This window comes from Capricornis sumatraensis, chromosome 1, assembly GCF_032405125.1.
Source record: "Capricornis sumatraensis isolate serow.1 chromosome 1, serow.2, whole genome shotgun sequence".
Lineage (NCBI taxonomy): Eukaryota > Metazoa > Chordata > Mammalia > Artiodactyla > Bovidae > Capricornis > Capricornis sumatraensis.
The window spans coordinates 4,377,738-4,395,958 of record NC_091069.1 but is presented as its reverse complement, the minus strand read 5'-3'; the positions used below and the strand labels follow the sequence as shown (position 1 = coordinate 4,395,958).

General features: G+C 48.5%; 1 protein-coding gene across 1 annotated transcript in view; it reads left to right on the top strand.

The window, feature by feature from the left end:
• The window catches only part of CFAP77 (cilia and flagella associated protein 77), a 150,037-nt gene that overhangs the window by 100,437 nt on the left and 31,379 nt on the right, over positions 1 to 18,221 (top strand). The window lies entirely within an intron of this gene.

Here is an 18,221-nt window from a genome sequence, read left to right as displayed (position 1 = left end):
AAAGAGAGCCGGACATGACTGAAGTGACTCAGCACATAGGCACGCAAACCATTCAAATCTCGTTGCATGGCAACTTGCTTTTTCACTCTGCATGTTTGCGTAAGTCCCCAGGTCTGCTGTCCAAATTACCTACGGTGGACTCATCCCTTTCCCACCACTTGACACCCAGCTTGCTTCTCACTTCTCCCAGGATGATGAGGAGATGTGGAATTCCCTGGGGTCATGGTCCACAAGCAGTTTCCCCACCAAAGCGGGAGCTCCTCAGCTTACACAGACACCCCAGTGGATCTGAAACCGATCGGCGTCATTTCAGGGGCTCCAAAGAGCTCCAGTACCCTAGGCCTTTATGTCTCAGTGCAGAGAACTCAGCGAAAGCCAAGTGGTAGATAAGAAGTGATTCATTAGAACAGCATGCCTGTGAGGCTTCCACGAGAGTGGGCGAGAAATGCCCGTGCCCTGAGAACTTAACTAAGTGGGCCACAGTTTTCTAATCAAAGGAGAAGTGGGGAGGGGGAGAAGCCTTTCTTGAGTAGATGCGCATTCCCATCACCAGTTCCTCTTCCAGTGAGGGCGGGGGACTTTACTCACCCCTCCCTGGATGGTCAGGCCAGGACTGTCATAGCACTTTGGAAAAAATATTTTCAGGTCTCAGTACATACAGTGAGGGTCTTTCATTTTGAAAAGTCACGTCCCCATAAAGGATTGTTTTCTATGCGCGCAGAGCCTGTGGTTTTTTTTTTGGCGGGGGGGTGGGGCGGGGGCATTATCCTGATGACACCATTGGGCAGGTTGTAGGTCTTTTTTTCCATCGTTTTATTGTTTGGGGGGCAGTGCTGCAAAGAACATGTCTTAGGAGCCAAAGAGCACATTTGAGGGGTTACTGGCTCACTGAGCTCCCTGGGCGGGACGTAGGTCTCACACCTCACTCTCATTGTTTGGGAGCAGGGCCGGTGCTTCTGTTGCATGGTTTTGCTGCTGAGCAAGCCTGCTTGGCTTTGTGGTTAAGCAACCCTGCTTTCTCGAGGATCCTTAACTTATAGGGGTCTCCTTATAGGGGTCTCCTACATTTTTCTATTTGCTATTCCCTAGTGGGATTAACTATTTAATTATCTATTTTGTCCCTATCAGGCCTGATCTTTCTGCCTGTGCTCTCACTACCAGCCTCATACTCCCTAGCGGGGATCCCCTATCTGGTGCTCACCTGTTTCCCCAGATGCCAAGATCCCCCTGCACACAGATTCTCTAGGAGTCTAGAGTGGCGGTCCCCAACCTTCTCTGGCACCAGGGATCACTTTTGTGGAGGACAGTTTTTCCATGGACTGATTGTGGGGTCAGGGGGATGTTTTCGGGATGATTCCATCGACTCCACAGCAGATCATCAGGCGTCAGATTCTGGAGTTTGGGGACCCCTCGTCTAGAGGCGATTTCCTCCATTTGGCTGTGTTGAGCCTTTTCTCTCCAGAGGGGCTCAAGTCACAGCTGGCTGGGTCGGGAGTGGGGTGTGCGGTGTTGGGGGGCGGGGTGTGGGGAGAGCTCCCGAGTTTCCAGCTCAGGCGCTCAAGGCTGGGAGAAGCTTCCTGGAAGCCTGGCCCAGCTTCTCTTGCCAATCCTGTCACTCTCTGCCGAGCACCGGTGCAGGGACTGCTAATTGAATTCACCCTTGTGAAAAATGTTAACAAATTGCAAATGACCTCTTAGACAAATTTAGAAGTCAGGAGTGTGCTGCTAACTAAGCCTCCCTCCTCTGTCATTAGCTTTTATGTTGGACCCACAAACAATTAAAAAATAACTGCCAGCCCAGAGGTCCTCTCCTCTAATTAACGCTAAGAGTCCTGCCAGGGAGAGAGGCTGTACCTCAATTACCGCCCCTTCCTCCAGGCTAGTTAGAAAAGACAGGCCCGCAGGCCAAGCGGGGACAATTAAGAAGAAGGCGGTAGGGTTGAGAGGGGACAAAGAGGCTGCAGGCATCCCTTGGGACCAGAGCGGATGGCCAGCCCACCCCAGGCAAGGTGCTGGTGGCTGCTAGGCTGGAGGGGCCTCTGCAAGGAAGAGGCTTAGAGTGGTAGACCCCCCAAAGAGTGCCAAGGACCACATGGTCAGCATCCCACAGGGGGCAGGGTGTTCACCCCAGGAACAATGTAGAGGCCTGGGTCCCGGCCCAGGCTGGGCGAGTCAGACTGTTTGATGGTGGGACCCAGGCATTGCCCTTCTGTCAATAAGCTCTCTGGATGATCCCTATTTATCCACAAGACAGAGAATCTCTGGCCTCAGCAGGATGAGAGGGGAGTTATTTAGCCGCTTAGTCGTGTCCGACTCTTGGCGACCCCATGGACTGTAGCCTGCTGGGCTCCTCTGCCCATGGATTTCCCAGGCAAGAACACTGGAGTGGGTTGTCATTTTCTTCTCCAAGGGCTGTTCCCGACCCGGGAATCCATCCCACGTCTCCTGCATTGGCAGGCAGATTCTTTACCACTGAGCCACCTGGGAAGACAGAGGGAAGGAGAGACAGTATTAAATGCAGCGTCTGGCTCTAGGGCAGGACTTCTACGGGCTTTGGGCACTCTCGCCTTCATGAGTCCCTTCCTCCATTAAAAAAAAATGATAATTTAAAGTTTTTTATGGCTGTGTTGGTATAAAGATGAATATAACCCAGGCTGTGTTACTTTTATTTTCCCCTTCTGATTTTAAAAGGAATTAGAACATTTTTCGGAGAAGGCAATGGCACCCCACTCCGGTACTCTTGCCTGGAAAATCCCATGGATGGAGGAGCCTGGTTGGCTGCAGTCCATGGGGTCTCGAAGAGTTGGAAATGACTGAGTGACTTCACTTTCACTTTTCGCTTTGATGCATTGGAGAAGGAAATGGCAACCACTCCAGTGTTCTTGCCTGGAGAATCCCAGGGACAGGGGAGCCTGGTGGGCTGCCGTCTATGGGGTCACACAGAGTTGGACATGACTGAAGTGACTTAGCAGCAGCAGCAGAACATTTTTGATGAGTCTCTAGGAGTGTCCTGGGGCCCAGGCACCATCCTCTCGGGCCAGTGAGCAAGTTGGCCCTTGTTTTCCTCTAGAGGCCTCATCATCCCCTTCCTCCTCTAGGGGGGTTTCCTCTCTTCTCCCAGCCTGCCCCTCCCAGCACCCTCTTTATGGCGGGAGCAGAGATGAAGGCAGAAAGAGGATGAACAGCTGGCCTCAAAGCCTGAACGCTAGACTCAACACAGCTCTCCTGCTCCTTCATTGACTTTGAGCTCATTATTTACCGTCTCCGTGGGCCTCCATTTCCCACTATGTTAAGTGAGACCAATTCTACCTCCTGCTGTGTCAGAACAATGGTGCGAGTTCATCAGTAAGTTCTTTGGGCTCTTGGAAGATAGAGAAAATATCAAGCAATTTTGTTATTTAAGAGACGTGGAGCTGGGGCTACAGCATCACACGCTTGCAGAGGCCTGGCAGGCCCGAGGGCGAAGCCGGCCCTGTGTTAAGGCAATAGGGAGCGGTGGGGACTGCATCAAACTCCAGCCAGTTACTGACAGTTGAGAATGTGAGTCCAGTGTCATCGGATGATCTGATGCCTCCTTAAGGAAAGCCAGACACTGGGATTTTAATGTGAGCTTTTCCTTCTGGCTTAAAAATGCATATATTGGTAACAAGAATTTTTAAACGTGAAGACCAAACTAAGCATGTCTGCAGGCCAGATGCACCTGTTGTCGTTCAGTGGCTCAGTCGCGTCCGACTCTGTGACCCCATGGACTGCAACACACCAGGGCCCCCTGTCCTTCACCATCTCTCAGACTTTGCTCAAACTCATGTCCATTGAGTCAGTGAGGCCATCCAACCATCTCATCCTCTGTTGTCCCCGTCTCCTCCCACCTTCAATCTTTCCCAGCATCAGGGTCTTTTCCAATGAGTTGGCTCTTTGTATCAGGTGGCCAAAGGATTGGAGTTTCTGCTTCAGCATCAGTCCTTCCAATGAATATTCAGAGTTGATTTCCTTCAGGATTGACTGGTTTGGTCTCCTTGCAGTCCAAGGGACTCTCAAAAGTCTTCTCCAACACCACAGTTCAAGAGCATCAGTTCTTCGGTGCTCAGCCTTCCAACTCTCACATCCACACATGACTACTGGAAAAACCATAGCTTGACTAGACGGACGTTTGTCAGCAAAGTAATGTCTCTGCTTTTTAATATGCTGTCTAGGTTGTCAAGGGTTTTCTTCCAAGGAGTAAGCATATTTTAATTTCATGGTTGCAGTCACCATCTGTAGTGATTTTGGAGCCGAGGAAAATTCAGTCTGTCACTGTTTCCATTGTTTCCCCATCTATTTGCCATGAGGTGATGAGACCAGTGACGGAGCCAAAGCAAAAACAATACCCAGCTGTGGATGTGACTGGTGATAGAAGCAAGGTCTGATGCTATAAAGAGCAATATTGCATAGGAACCTGGAATGTTAGGTTCATGAATCGAGGCAAATTGAAAGTGGTCAAACAGGAGATGGCAAGAGTGAACGTCGACATTCTAGGAATCAGCGAACTAAAATGGACTGGAATGGGTGGATTTAACTCAGATGACCACTATATCTACTACTGCGGGCAGGAATCTTTAGAAGAAATGGAGTAGCCATCATGGTCAACAAAACAGTCCGAAATGCAGTACTTGGATGCAGTCTCAAAAATGACAGAATGATCTCTATTCGTTTCCAAGGCAAACCATTCAAAATCACAGTAATCCAAATCTGTGTCCCAGCCAGTAACTCTGAAGAAGCTGAAGCTGATTGGTTCTGTGAAGACCTACAAGACCTTTTAGAACTAACACTGAAAAAAATATGTCCTTTTCATTATAAGGGACTGCAATGCAAAAGGAGGAAGTGAAGAAACACCTGGAATAACAGGCAAATTTGGCCTTGGAATGCGGAATGAAGCAGGGCAAAGGCTAATAGAATTTTGCCAAGAGAACGCACTGGTCATTGCAAACACCGTCTTCCAACAACACAAGAGAAGACTCTACACATGCACATCACCAGATGGTCAACATCAAAATCAGATTGATTATATTCTTTGATTATATACAGTCAGCAAAAACAAGACCGGGAGCTAACTGTGGCTCAGATCATGAGCTCCTTATTGCCAAATTCAGACTTAAATTGAAGAAAATAGGGAAAACCACTAGACCATTCACATATGACCTAAATCAAATCCCTTATGATTATACAGTGGAAGTGAGAAATAGATTTAAGGGACTAGATCTGATAGATAGAGTGCCTGATGAACTATGGACTGATGTTCATGACATTGTACAGGAGACAGGGATCAAGACCATTCCCATGGAAAAGAAATCCAAAAAAGCAAAATGGCTGTCTGGGGAGGCCTTACAAATAGCTTTGAAAAGAAGGGAAGCGAAAAGCAGAGGAGAAAAGGAAAGATATAAGCATCTGAATGCAGAGTTCCAAAGAATAGCAAGAAGAGATAAGAAAGCCTTCTTCAGCGATCAATGCAAAGAAATAGAGGAAAACAACAGAATGGGAAAGACTAGAGATCTCTTCAAGAAAATTAGAGATACCAAGGGAACATTTCATGCAAAGATGGGCTCGATAAAGGACAGAAATGGTAGGGACCTAACAGAAGCAGAAGATATTAAGAAGAGGTGGCAAGAATACACAGAAGAACTGTACAAAAAATATCTTCACGACCCAGATAATCATGATGGTGTGATCACTCACCTAGAGCCAGACATCCTGGAATGTGAAGTCAAGTGGGCCTTAGAAAACATCACTATGAACAAAGCTAATGGAGGTGATGGAATTCCAGTGGAGCTATTTCAAATCCTGAAAGATGATGCTGTGAAAGTGCTGCACTCAATATGCCAGCAAATTTGGAAAACTCAGCAGTGGCCACAGGACTGGAAAAGGTCAGTTTTCATTCTAATCCCAAAGAAAGGCAATGCCAAAGAATGCTCAAACTACCGCACAATTGCACTCATCTCACATGCTAGTAAAGTATTGCTCAAAATTCTCCAAGCCAGGCTTCAGCAATACATGAACCATGAACTTCCAGACGTTCAAGCTGGTTTTAGAAAAGGCAGAGGAACCAGAGATCAAATTGCCAACATCCGCTGGATCATGGAAAAAGCAAGAGTTCCAGAAAAACATCTATTTCTGCTTTATTGACTATGCCAAAGCCTTTGACTGTGTGGATCACAATAAACTGTGGAAAATTCTTCCAGAGATGGGAATACCAGACCACCTGACCTGCCTCTTGAGAAACCTATATGAAGGTCAGGAAGCAACAGTTAGAACTGGACATGGAACAACAGACTGGTTCCAAATAGAAAAAGGAGTACGTCAAGGCTGTATATGGTCACGCTGCTTATTTAACTTATATGCAGAGTACATCACGAGAAACACTGGGCTGGAAGAAGCACAAGCTGGAATCAAGATTGCCGGGAGAAATATCAATAACCTCAGATATGCAGATGACCCCACCCTTATGGCAGAAAGTGAAGAGGAGCTCAAAAGCCTCTTGATAAAGGTGAAAGAGGAGAGTGACAAAGTTGTCTTAAAGCTCAACATTCAGAAAACGAAGATCATGGCATCTGGTCCCATCACTTCATGGCAAATAGATGGGGAAACAGTGTCAGACTATTTTGGGGGGCTCCAAAATCACTGCAGATGGTGACTGCAGCCATGAAATTAAAAGACGCTTACTCCTTGGAAGAAAAGTTATGACCAACCTAGATAATATATTCAAAAGCAGAGACATTACTTTGCCGACTAAGGTACATCTAGTCAAGGCTATGGTTTTTCCAGTGGTCATGTATGGATGTGAGAGTTGGACTGTGAAGAAAGCGGAGGGCTGAAGAATTGATGCTTTTGAACTGTGGTGTTGGAGAAGAATTTTTAAGAATTTTCCACAGTTTGTTGTGATCCATACCGTCGCAGGCTTTGGCGTAGTCAATGAAGCATAAGGAGATGTTTTTCTGGAACTCTCTTGCTTTTTCTATGATCCAACGGATGTTGGCAATTTGATCTCTGGTTCCTCTGCCTTTTCTATATCCAGCTTGAACATCTGGAAGTTCTCAGTTCACACAGTGTTGAAGTCTGGCTTGGAGAATTTTGAGCATTACTTTGCTAACATGTGAAGTGAGTTCCAATTGTGTGGTAGTTTGAGCATTCTTTGGCATTGTCCTTCTTTGGAATTGGAATGAAAACTGACCTTTTCCAGTCCTGTGGCCACTGCTGAGTTTTCCAAATTTGCTGGCATATTGAGTGCAGCATTTTAATAGCATCATCTTTTAAGATTTGAAATAGCTCAACTGGAATTCCATCACCTCCACTAGCTTTGTCCATAGTGATGCTTCCTAAGGCCCACTTGACATCACACTCCAAGATGTCTGGCTAGATCTAGGTGAGTGATCACATCATGGGCTGTCTGTTTGCAATCGCATACTGCAGTATTGCCTGATATCGATCCCAAGCAAGTTTTTCATCTCACTAAGCTTTTCTTTTTTTTTAATGAATTATTTATTTATTTTTGGCCGTGCAGAGTCTTGGTTGCTGAGCAGGCTTTTCTTTTTTGTGGCAAGTGGGGGTTACTCTCTTACTGTGGTGCACAGGCGTCTCACTGCAGGGACTTCTCTTGCTGTGGAACCCGGGCTGCAGGGCACACGGGATTCAGTAGTTGCCGTTCCCGGGCTCTGGAGTGCACAGGTTCAGTGGTTGTGGCACGGGCTTAGTTGCTCTGCGGCATGTGAGATCATCCCAGACCAGAGACAGAACCTGTGTCTCCTGCGTTGGCAGGTGGATTCTTTACCACTGAGCCACCAGTGAAGCCCTCATTGAAAGCTTTATTGATAGTTCAATAGCAGTATCAATAGTTCTGTATCGATCAGTTTCTTTATCAATAAGATGAGATAAGAGTAGTTCCTATCTGCTAGGGTTCTTTTTATTCATTCATTCATTCATTTGGCTGCAGTGGGCTTTAGTTGCAGGATGCGGGATCTTTGTGGCACATGGGATCCAGTCCCCTGACCAGGGATCAAACCTGGGCCCCTGCATTGGGAATATGGATTCTTAGCCACTGGACAACTAGGAAAGTCTGCTGGTAGTGTTCTCGTAAGGATGAAAAGAAAACATCCTAGGCCCGTGGGTGCAGCGTAGGAGGAACATGGGTGATGTTATAAAAGCATAACAGTAAGCATCCTTGACGTGATGGAGCCGTTTTGTATTTTGACTGTGGTGGTGAGTCCAGGATGAAATTGTATACAAGCAAATACACCAGTGAGTATGAGTTACTTTGCCTTTCATACTGTCCATGGTGCCCTTGAGGCAAGAATACTGGAGTGGGCTGCATTCCCTCCTCCAGTGCACCACGTTTCATCAGAACTCTTCACTATGAGCCATCCTGCCCAGCGTGGCTCATAGCTTCGTTGAGTTACGCCAGCCCCTTCACCATAAGGGTGTGGTCCATGAGGGGAAGATGGATGAATTATCCACTGTCAGCATCCTGGTTTTGACTCTATTCTTTAGTTTTACCAGATGTCACCACTGGAGGAAGCAGGGTATGGGGTACTGAGGCTTCTCTGCATATCTTCCCCCTCTCCCTCTCTGTATTATTTCTTAACAATTGCATGTGAATCTCCAATGACCTTAAAAAAATTTTTTTCAATTGCAAAAAAAAAAAAAGAAAGAAAAAGGCTTTAGCTGGGCTTTGGTAGCCTGTGGGAGTTGGTGATGGACAGGGAGGCCTGGTGTGCTGCGATTCATGGGGTCAACAAAGAGTCGGACACGACTGAGCGACTGAACTGAACTGAACTGAAGCCATGTTAACCAGAATCCCTTATTATAAGAAACAGTGGTACCCGTTAGGCACCAGCCAAGTGCCCAGTCATGGTCCCTGAGGCCACCTGCCCACACAGATGGGCCCATTCAGGAAGCCTCAGGTGAGGCTGAGAAGGGAGGCCCCTCACTGCCCGGTGCCATCTTAGAACACATCCAGTGTGGAGGTGGGACGGAATTTGAGCCTCCTCAGATGGTGCCGCAGTTGGCTGTCCCTAGCGGGCTGGGTTTTGATTTAGAGCTGCCAAGAGATGCCCAGCCCCTCAGCCTCTCCCCTCCTCCCAAACCAGACCCTCCAATGGACCACGGCGTGTTCTGAACCTCACACCCAGCCGGGAACGTGCGGCCCATTCCAGAAGCCACCATCCACTCCCGAGTCCCCGCGGCTGTGTCGTGACCAGGGCCAGGGCCTCTTCTTGCCCACCCCTGGGAGCAGCAGACCGCTGGCACATTAGAGATGGATTTTAATTTTATTTTAACAAAATAGCTGTCTCCACTGGAAGAAGCATCAAGCGCCAAATAAGGACCCGTCTTGAGCGGAATCACGTTGAACAGACCTCCGTGCTGTCATTGATTTTCCAGGAAGAAAAAAATTGCCTCTGGCTACTAAACCGAATTAGTAGTCACTGATGACCAATTATTTTAGCCCACTGTGAACGGAGAGCCGCACTAAAATCCGGTTTGTCAGACCCAAGGCTCCCTTCTCAAACACCTTTCAACAAATGTGTACCTCGTGTCCCTCAGAAGCTTCCTACAGCTTCCTCCCTTCTGCCAACTTCTCCAGCTCCACAAAGTTTTAATGAGCAGCGAAGATGAAGATGGGTTTGCCATGAAAGGGGCCCCCTCTAATCCACTAGAGCCCTCCTCGGCAGAGAGGAGCCACAGGCGGCAAATCAGAGCTGTCAGCCCTCTCTGCCCCCACACGCACAAAGTGTCAGTCTAATGTTTGCAAATGATAATTTCCATTCCCCTTGCTCGTCCCCAGGTGCCTCCATGGGAGATCAACCCCTGGTCTGGGGGTTATCAATCGCAAAGTAGTAGCGGAAGATGGGCCGGATGCAACTAATTTGAGGTTTCTCCCTACCCCGAGTAGCTGCTGATTTCATTTCATTTTAGTCCCCATTTTCCGCTCGACCAGAGTGGGTTTTGACACGGTTTTGTTGTCAGCGGGAACGCCAGGGTGGCGAGGATCTTTTCCAAGAGGGTCCTGCCAGGTTATCAGCAAATAATTTGTCAAAGCCCTTCATGGCGCCCTTGCTGGCACGGATCACGCAGAGCCTAACTGTCACGACCCCGGGGTCTTCAGAGCTGGGGAATCCGGGTGGGGCGCTGGCTCCGCCCCCCAGCCGCCCCATGTCTGTGAGCAAACCTCGGGGCATTTGCTTGATTTCTCTGCATGTCATTTTCCACACCTGAAGGCAGGCGAGTTAACCCTCCCTTTCAAGGTTATGGAAGAGGCAGGGGGGCTGCAGTTGGAAGTGCAGCCAGCGGGCTTGGTGTAGGAAGTGCTCATTAAAAACCGGGAGGCAGTTTTGAATGCCTGTTACTCTCCAGCGCCCATCAGGCCGCTCTAGGGCTGCGAGGTGTGGTGCCAGCCAGGCCCAATGCCTTGTCTTCGTTCACACCGAGCCTTCTCTCTGGAGTCTCCTTACTCATTTCTCCACCCAGTCACCTCCTGCTCATCCCCAAAGACCCACCGAAAAGCTCAGAGGAGACTTTCCTGGTTCCACGTTCATGTGTGCTACGTTGCTTTTGTTGTGTCTGACTCTTTGAGACCCTAAAGATTGTACCCCGCCAGGCTCCCTCCGTCCATGGGATTCTCCAGGCAGGAATACTGGAGTGGGTTGCCATTTCCTTCTCCAGGGGATCTTCCCGACCCAGGGATCGAACTTGCATCTCTTATGTCTCCTGCACTGGCAGGCAGGTTCTCTACCACTAGCGCCACCTGGGAAGCCCTCGGTGTTCCACGCCCTTGCTCAATTAACCGTTCTCTCCTCTGAGCGCCTACGGCCGTGTGTACACTGGCAATTAGCTCTCTGCTCTGCAGGGGGAAGGAGCCGCAGGGTGGATATGCTCACGGACCTCCCAGGCAAGTGAACACATCACCCAGGGGCTGCGTGGTCTTAGGCAAGACAGTGAACTTCTCTGGGCCTCAGATTTGTCCTCTGGGAAAAGAGGGTGTTAGTATCTGTTTCTAGAGCTATTGTCTTAAGGATCCAGGAAGCAGACAGAAGGGTGAGCAGTGGTGGACCTCAGCGCTTCTGCAGCAGCCCCCGAAACCCCAGGGTGCAGAGAACACACCCCCACATCTCACAGAGCCTGGCCCATCACGAGGAGCTGGTTAACGCTCCTGGGTGTGCCAGGTGGGTGGATGGACACGTGAGTACGTGAGCAGAGTCGAGGTCTCATTCGCAAGGTGTGTAGCCCTCCTGCTCTATCTTTCCTCCCCCTGAAATGGCCTTGGATCCTCAAATCCTACTCCCTTCCTTTCCACTAATTCACTCTGCCACCCCTGGCAACTGCTCCAAAGTGTGACTGTCACCATGCTCTCTCCCCTTGCTCAGAAACCATCCATAGCTCCCTAGTACGATGGCAAAGACTTTCTGTGATGACGCCTACTTCCTCAGCCTTCTCAGTTTTTGCTTTTAAAACAATTTTGAAAGTGAAAGTGTTAGTTGCTCAGTCTTGTCCGACTCTTTGTGACCCTGTGGACTATAGCCTGTCAGGCTACGTGGAATTCTATCCATGGAATTCTCCAGGAAAGGATAAAGCAGTGGGTTACCATTCCCTTCTCCAGGGCATCTCCTCAACCCAGGGACTGAACCGGGGTCTCCTGCACTGCAGGCGGATTCTTTACCATCTGAACCACCAAGGAAGATTCCAACAACTTTTCAGTCGCTCAGTTGTGTCCAACTCCTTGCAACCCCATGGACTGCGGCATACCAGGCTTCCCTGTCCTTCACTCTCTCCCAGATTTTGCTCAAACTCATGTCCATTGAGTCAGTGATGCCATCCAACCATTTCATCCTCTATCATCCCCTTCTCCTCCTGCCTTCAATCTTTCCCAGCCTCAGGGTCTTTTCCAATGAGTCAGCTCTTTGCACCAACTTTATTGAGGTACAATTTACAGATAATCATGTGGTCTATGTTTAATCTGATGAATCTTGACAAGTTTATGTAACTGGGCACCCGAGGAAGCCATAGCATGTTTCCATCATCCCAGAACCGGCCCCCCACGTGCCCCTTTGTGGCCAGTCCCTTCCCCCACCTCCAGGAGGACCCCTGCCCTGACCAAGCTCCCCAGCGCTGGTGTGGACCTGCTCTGATTCCTTCTGGCCTCTCCACAGATGCTTATTCATGGCCAGCCTGCTTCTTCTCTCTCTCCGGGCTCCAAATTGTCTCTAAGTGCCCCCAGCCTCCATCCCCAAGCCTCCAGTACACTGGGGGAACCCTTCCAGCATCACATGTGAGAAATGAAGTATTTCCTGCCATATCAGTAAACAAGGATGCCACAGTCATCAGCGATTGCAGCTCCAATACGAGCCCCTGAGCCCCAAGGGCACTGAGAAAGGGGAAGCGTACCTGCCATCTGCCAGCCATCAGACCGCAGCCACTCCCTACGGTGAGCCTCAAGGAAGCTCAGGATGTGAAAAACGCAGGATTCTGGCCCCAGAGAGCTGAGATGCATGACTTCAGCATGAAGGAATGACTTCAGCAAGCCCAGAGTTTTGCATCTTCTCACACATAGAAAAGCACTCAACTTGAGATATTTACTTGATATTTACTTTTTGTAAAGTTTAATGCATTTTGACAAATACACACTGTCACATGTTCACAATTACAGTATCTTATGGAATAGTTTCAGTGCTGTGAAAAATTCCTTGTCTTTTAACTTTTCACTGTTTCTTCCTCAGAGTCATACAACCTTAACGTTTCAAAAGCACTTAACTTGAGATATCTATTTCCTTTAGTTAACAATAACCATTTGATGTTCAGCCTACCTGCCCTTTGTTTAAAAACTGTATGACCTGCTTCCTCCCCTCGCCTCTTAGGAGCAGTTCTCTCAGGGTTACTTTTGTCTCCCGGACTTGAAGTCGTAAGAGTTCCCACCAAATAAAACATAACGCTCAGCTTTTTGGTTGTGACTATTTTTTAAAGTCACCACATGGAAGACCGAATCACTTTCGAACGTGCTTCTCAAGATTCATAATGAACGGCTCTGATGGTCCCAGGTTTCCCTGCTTGACTGGGCTCTCAGAGGACCCATGTTCAGCCTCATCTTCTGCTTCATGGGTCCCCTAATTCATCCCTGGGACGGGGCCTCTTCCCCTGTATCACCCCTCCTGACTGCACCCTCTGTTCTTGGGGGGCGGGGAGGAACTGCCATTGTTGCCCCTTTCCAGAGCCAGGATTCACTCTGACATGCCAGCTTCAATGCCTAAGCCCCCGAGACAGAGGGGGAGAGGAGTAAAGAGGTCCATGGTGAGGCCTCAGCGCCTGCACCCCTTCTGTAGGACTCAGGCCACCCCTGTCTCGTCACTGGACTCCCTAAGGAAAAGCTCATTTCTGCCACAGACCTCCCTCCTGGGCATTGAGGAGGTCTCAGGAAGACGATCTTTAAAGGCTTCTGGGGCCATTCAGCATTTTTACAAAGTGCAGACTGTCCCAGCCTGATGCACAGTGAACCATCCAGCCACAGTCCCTGCCACATGGGGCTCAGAGCTTAATCAGGAAGGCAGACACTGAATCCATCCGTTGATCACTGAAAATATTTTTTTAAAAAACAAAACTTTCCTAAGTGCAAAGAGCAGCTAGGAAGGCAAAGTTGGCAATGCTAAGGGAGGTCTCAGGGAGGGACCTGGGGGTAGGGGTGGGGCATCTCGTTGAGACCAACACCTAAAGGATGGGATGGAGTGACCGGAGGAAGGTGGGGAGGCTCCTGGGGGGGACATGGGTGCAGAGACGGCAGCCCGAGGCCAGGGCCTTGGGAGACTGTGCCCAATACCCCGAAGGGCAAAGAGAAGCCAGGTCAGGTGCTGATGGGGACAGCATCAGACTCATGTGGTTGGAAAAGTGGGTCTGGGCCAGAGTGTAGCCAGGTCCCTGGATTTGGCCTCTATCTGCAGTCAGCTAGCCGGCAGCCCCGTGAGCCTGTTTGGAAGTGGGTTTGCATTCTCTTGGCTGAAGACAGTGTAGCCTGAGGGGTGTGGGTGTGGGTGTGGGTGTGAGTCCAGGCTAGGCTGCCGAGTGCGCTGTGTGACCCTGGGCCAGCCATTTGACCTCTCTGGGCTTCAGCCTCCCCACTCCCACCTTTCCCGTCTCATTTAGTGAGGATAAATAATTGAGATCTTCTGAGTGAACCCCTTCCAGCTCCTCAAAAGAGAGCTGCAGTTTGGCTGGCTGTAATTGTGACCACGGGGGCTCTCAGCTTGTGGCAAAAATCATTCATTCTGAGGTGGAAAAAAACGTCTTCTTTACTGTAAAGAACTACGTTTATTTTAAAACAAAAAAGACAACCCTGAACATGTTTTAATGTAGCAGCAAAAGGAAAAAAAAAATAGTTGTGGAAAAAAATAAGAAAAATGGCTCTGAAAGGTGCATCCATGCTGGGCCTCCCCAGTGGCACAGTGGATAGGAGTCTGCCTGCAAATGCAGGAGACACAGGTTTGATCCCTGGTCTGGGAAGGTTCCACATGCCACGGAGCAACTAAGCCTGTGCACCCCAGTGACAGAGCCCAGGTGATGCAACTGCTAAAGCCTGTGCTTCTCAACAAGAGAAGCCAAAGCAATGAGAAGCTCTTGCTCCCCAACGAAGACTAGCCCCCGCTCACCACAGCTAGAGAGAGCCCACGTGCAGCAACAAAGACCCAGAGCAACCAAAAATAAATCAATTCATTCTTTTAAATGCTAAGAAAAAAGGTGCATCCTTCAAGGGCCGAGTACACAGGGAAACGCTGAAACTTCGCTTCAAACAGCGGTGCCCAGAAGGCCCGACCACCCCCATCTGATTACGATGAAAGAGGCAAAAAGCAAACAGCCTGGCTAGTTCCGGTGTGATGCTGGCAGAGCTGTGCATGGCGGGGGAGGGGGAGGAGGAACTTGCATCCAGTTCTGACCTAGGTCCGTCACCCTGTCCCTGACCTTGGCCCCGGCCGAGTCCCATGACCTCTCAGATGTGGGTTTCTCGTTTTGCTTTCGTTGTTGCATAAGAGGCACATGGTGGCTGAGATGGTAAAGCGTCTACCTACAATGCGGGAGACCTGGGTTTGATCCCTGGGTCAGGAACATCCCCTGGAGAAGGAAATGGCAACCCACTCCAGGACTCTTGCCTGGAAAATCCGATGGACGGAGGAGCCTGGTGGGCTACAGTCCATGGGGTCGCAAAGAGCCAGACACGACTGAGCGACTTTACTTTCACTTTTCAAGAGTGACATAAAACCAGTAAGTAGACTGGAGGGGAGGAGCCCCTTGCCCCGCCCACCACGTCTGCCCCCCTCCCCCAGCACCGTCCTCTGCAGCCTTCCTTCCGGCCCTTCACCACCCTTCACACCTGCGTCGATGCACTTACGCAAGTATGGCTCTTTCTCCCCAGCTTCTTTCTTGATACTTGACCTACGTCTTGGAGATCTTCCTGAGTCATTACTCGTATGGCCGCTTCATTCTTCCTAGCAGCTTGATAATATTTCCTGATAAATGTGCACAAGTGGGAGGGGCAAGGGACTTTGGAACATGAGCGTCCTCGCCTTATTCACAGCTGCTCTGAGGGTCAGCTGCTTTCCCAGCCCCTTTCCTGAGTGAAGTCTCAGCCATCCGAGGCTCTTCTGCTCACTTGCAATTACAAAAGGCCAGGTCAGTGCACTGGTTAATACGCCCAGCCTAGTGTAATCCTCGCATGGCAACTTCCGGCTGCACTGGAAGGAGTCTCTTTCCTCCCCGCCTCGGAGGCTCAGCGGGAAGGGGCAGGAGCGAGCTGCCCTCTGGGACCCCTCCTTGGCTCCCCACTCCTCGCCTCCAGCATGGGTGGAGGGCATTACAGGAGGGCCTTCTGGTATTAGTACATTGCCCGATTTGATCGAGTAATATTTCACTTAGTACTCCTTCTTTGTTTTTGTTAGTTTTCAAGCATAACTTTACTTCATGTCTTTAGGCCCTTCCCCCTTTTTTTTAAGTTGGAGTGTAGCTGCTTTACAATGTTGTGTCAGTTCCTAGCTGAGAGCAAAATGAATCAGCTACATGTATACATATTTCCTGGCTTCCCTGGTGGCTCCGCCGTAAAGAATCCACTGGCAATGCAGGAGCTGCAGGAGACGCGGGTTCGATCCCCGAGTCGGGAAGATCCCCTGGAGGAGGGCACGGCAACCCACTCCAGTGTTCTTGCCTGGAGAATCCCATGGACAGAGGGGCTGGTGGGCTGCAGTCCATCGGGTTGCAAAGAGTCAGACATGGCTGAAGTGACATAGCACGCACACACATATATCCCCTCTTTCTTGGGTTTCCTTTCCACTTAGGTCACCACAGAGCTAAATGGGCCCCCTGTGCTATTCAGTAGGTTATCTCTTTTATACCTAGCAGTGTATACATGTCAGCCCCAGACTCCTAAATTCATCACACCCCCAAGTAGAATTTCATTTGCTCTTCTAGGTGATACTAACCAAGACATTTTCCTTCTCTCGACTTGGGATCATAGCATGATGTGGGAAGCTTTTTTGTAAAAACTTCTGGAAAGCCCTGGAATACTGTTCTCAACAAGGCTAGGAGGTCACACACGTGAACATACCTTGGTCTGGTACCCGTGGCTCTATTAAAGTTTTATATATGCACTTCAGTCAACTTTGATCTTTTAAATTTTCCTGGATAAATCACCTATTTTGTTTTGGTTTTACATCATTAGCATGAAGTTATAGCTAATACTCTCTTATAATTAAAAGAAACATTTTACCTTCACACAAGGGCAGCTCCATGTTTCCTGGGACCAGGAATGTATTCATATTTGGGGGTTCTCTTTAAGAAAAAATGGTTCAAAATCCTGAATACAAATTTAGGCATAAAACTGAATACTTAATCAGAATGAGAAAAAGAATCAGAACAAATTAAAATTTTAAATAAGCTGACAAATATCATAAGCCACAAAATCCAGAAAAATAACACATTTTTTAAAAATTAATTTCCTGCCACACCCTATATTCATTTTCCCCCCACATTTTTTGGCTCCAAGCTCTTTGATCACCTCTTTGTATGACAGTAATATTGTAATATTTTTTCTATAAAGTTGGAAAGCTAGTTCATGCATGTTCAATTGCATTTTGAGAAAATATTTTACTTAAAATAATTATAAAGCCACGGGAAGTTGTAAAAATAGTACAGAGAGCTGCTGTTTACTCTTCACTCTGTTATCCCTGTGATAAAATCCTATGTAACTATAGTGCAATATCAAAACTAGAAACTTGGGACTTCCCTGATGGCCCAGTGGTGAAGAATCTGCCTTTTGATGCTGAGGACACAGGTTCGATTCCTGGTCTGGGAACTAAGAACCCACGTGCCACAAGGCAACTAAGCCCACTCGCCACAATTACTGAGCCCACGCAGCCCTGAGCCCGTGCGCCACAACTGGAGAATCCGTGCTCCAGAAGAGCTCCTGTGCGACGCGATGAAGGGTCTAAGACCTGACACGGCCAAATTAAGTAAAGTTGAAAAAACATAAAAAAAAAACCTAAAAAACTGACGTTGATACAATACGCAGATTTCATTCAGATTTCATCAGTTTTACAAGCAGTTTGTGTCTGCGTATTTGGCGTCCATGCATTTTATCACATGTGTAAATTTGTGTTACAAATCAAGATGCAGAACTGTTCTATCACCTCAAAGACACCCCTTCACACACCTGTGTAATGACCCCTCTCCCCGCCATTCCCTGATCCCTGGGACATTCCAGGAAAGCTATGTACATGAAATCATACAGTATGTGACCTTGTGAAACTGGCCTTTTTCCATGAGCATAACAGCCTTGACATCATCCAAGCTGTTGCTGTATCAATCGTCCTTTCGTTTTTTACTAGAGAATGATATTCCATAGTATGGATGGACCATGGTTTATTCACCCACTGAAGGGTGTTTTGGTTGGTCCCAGTTTGGGGATATTACAGGTATTCCAGCTATGAACATGGGTGTGTAGGTGTCTGTGTAGACCTAAGTTTCCATTTTTCAGGAATAAATGCCCAGGAGCACAATTGCTGGGCTCCGATGGTAAGTGTAGGTTTAGTTTTTCAAGAAACTAGCAAACCATTTTCCAGAGCAACGATGCCATGTTACGTTCTCTCCAACAATGTGTACGAGGTTTAGTTTCTCTGCGTCCTTGCCAGCACTGAGCATTATCACTGTGGTTAGTCACTCAGTTA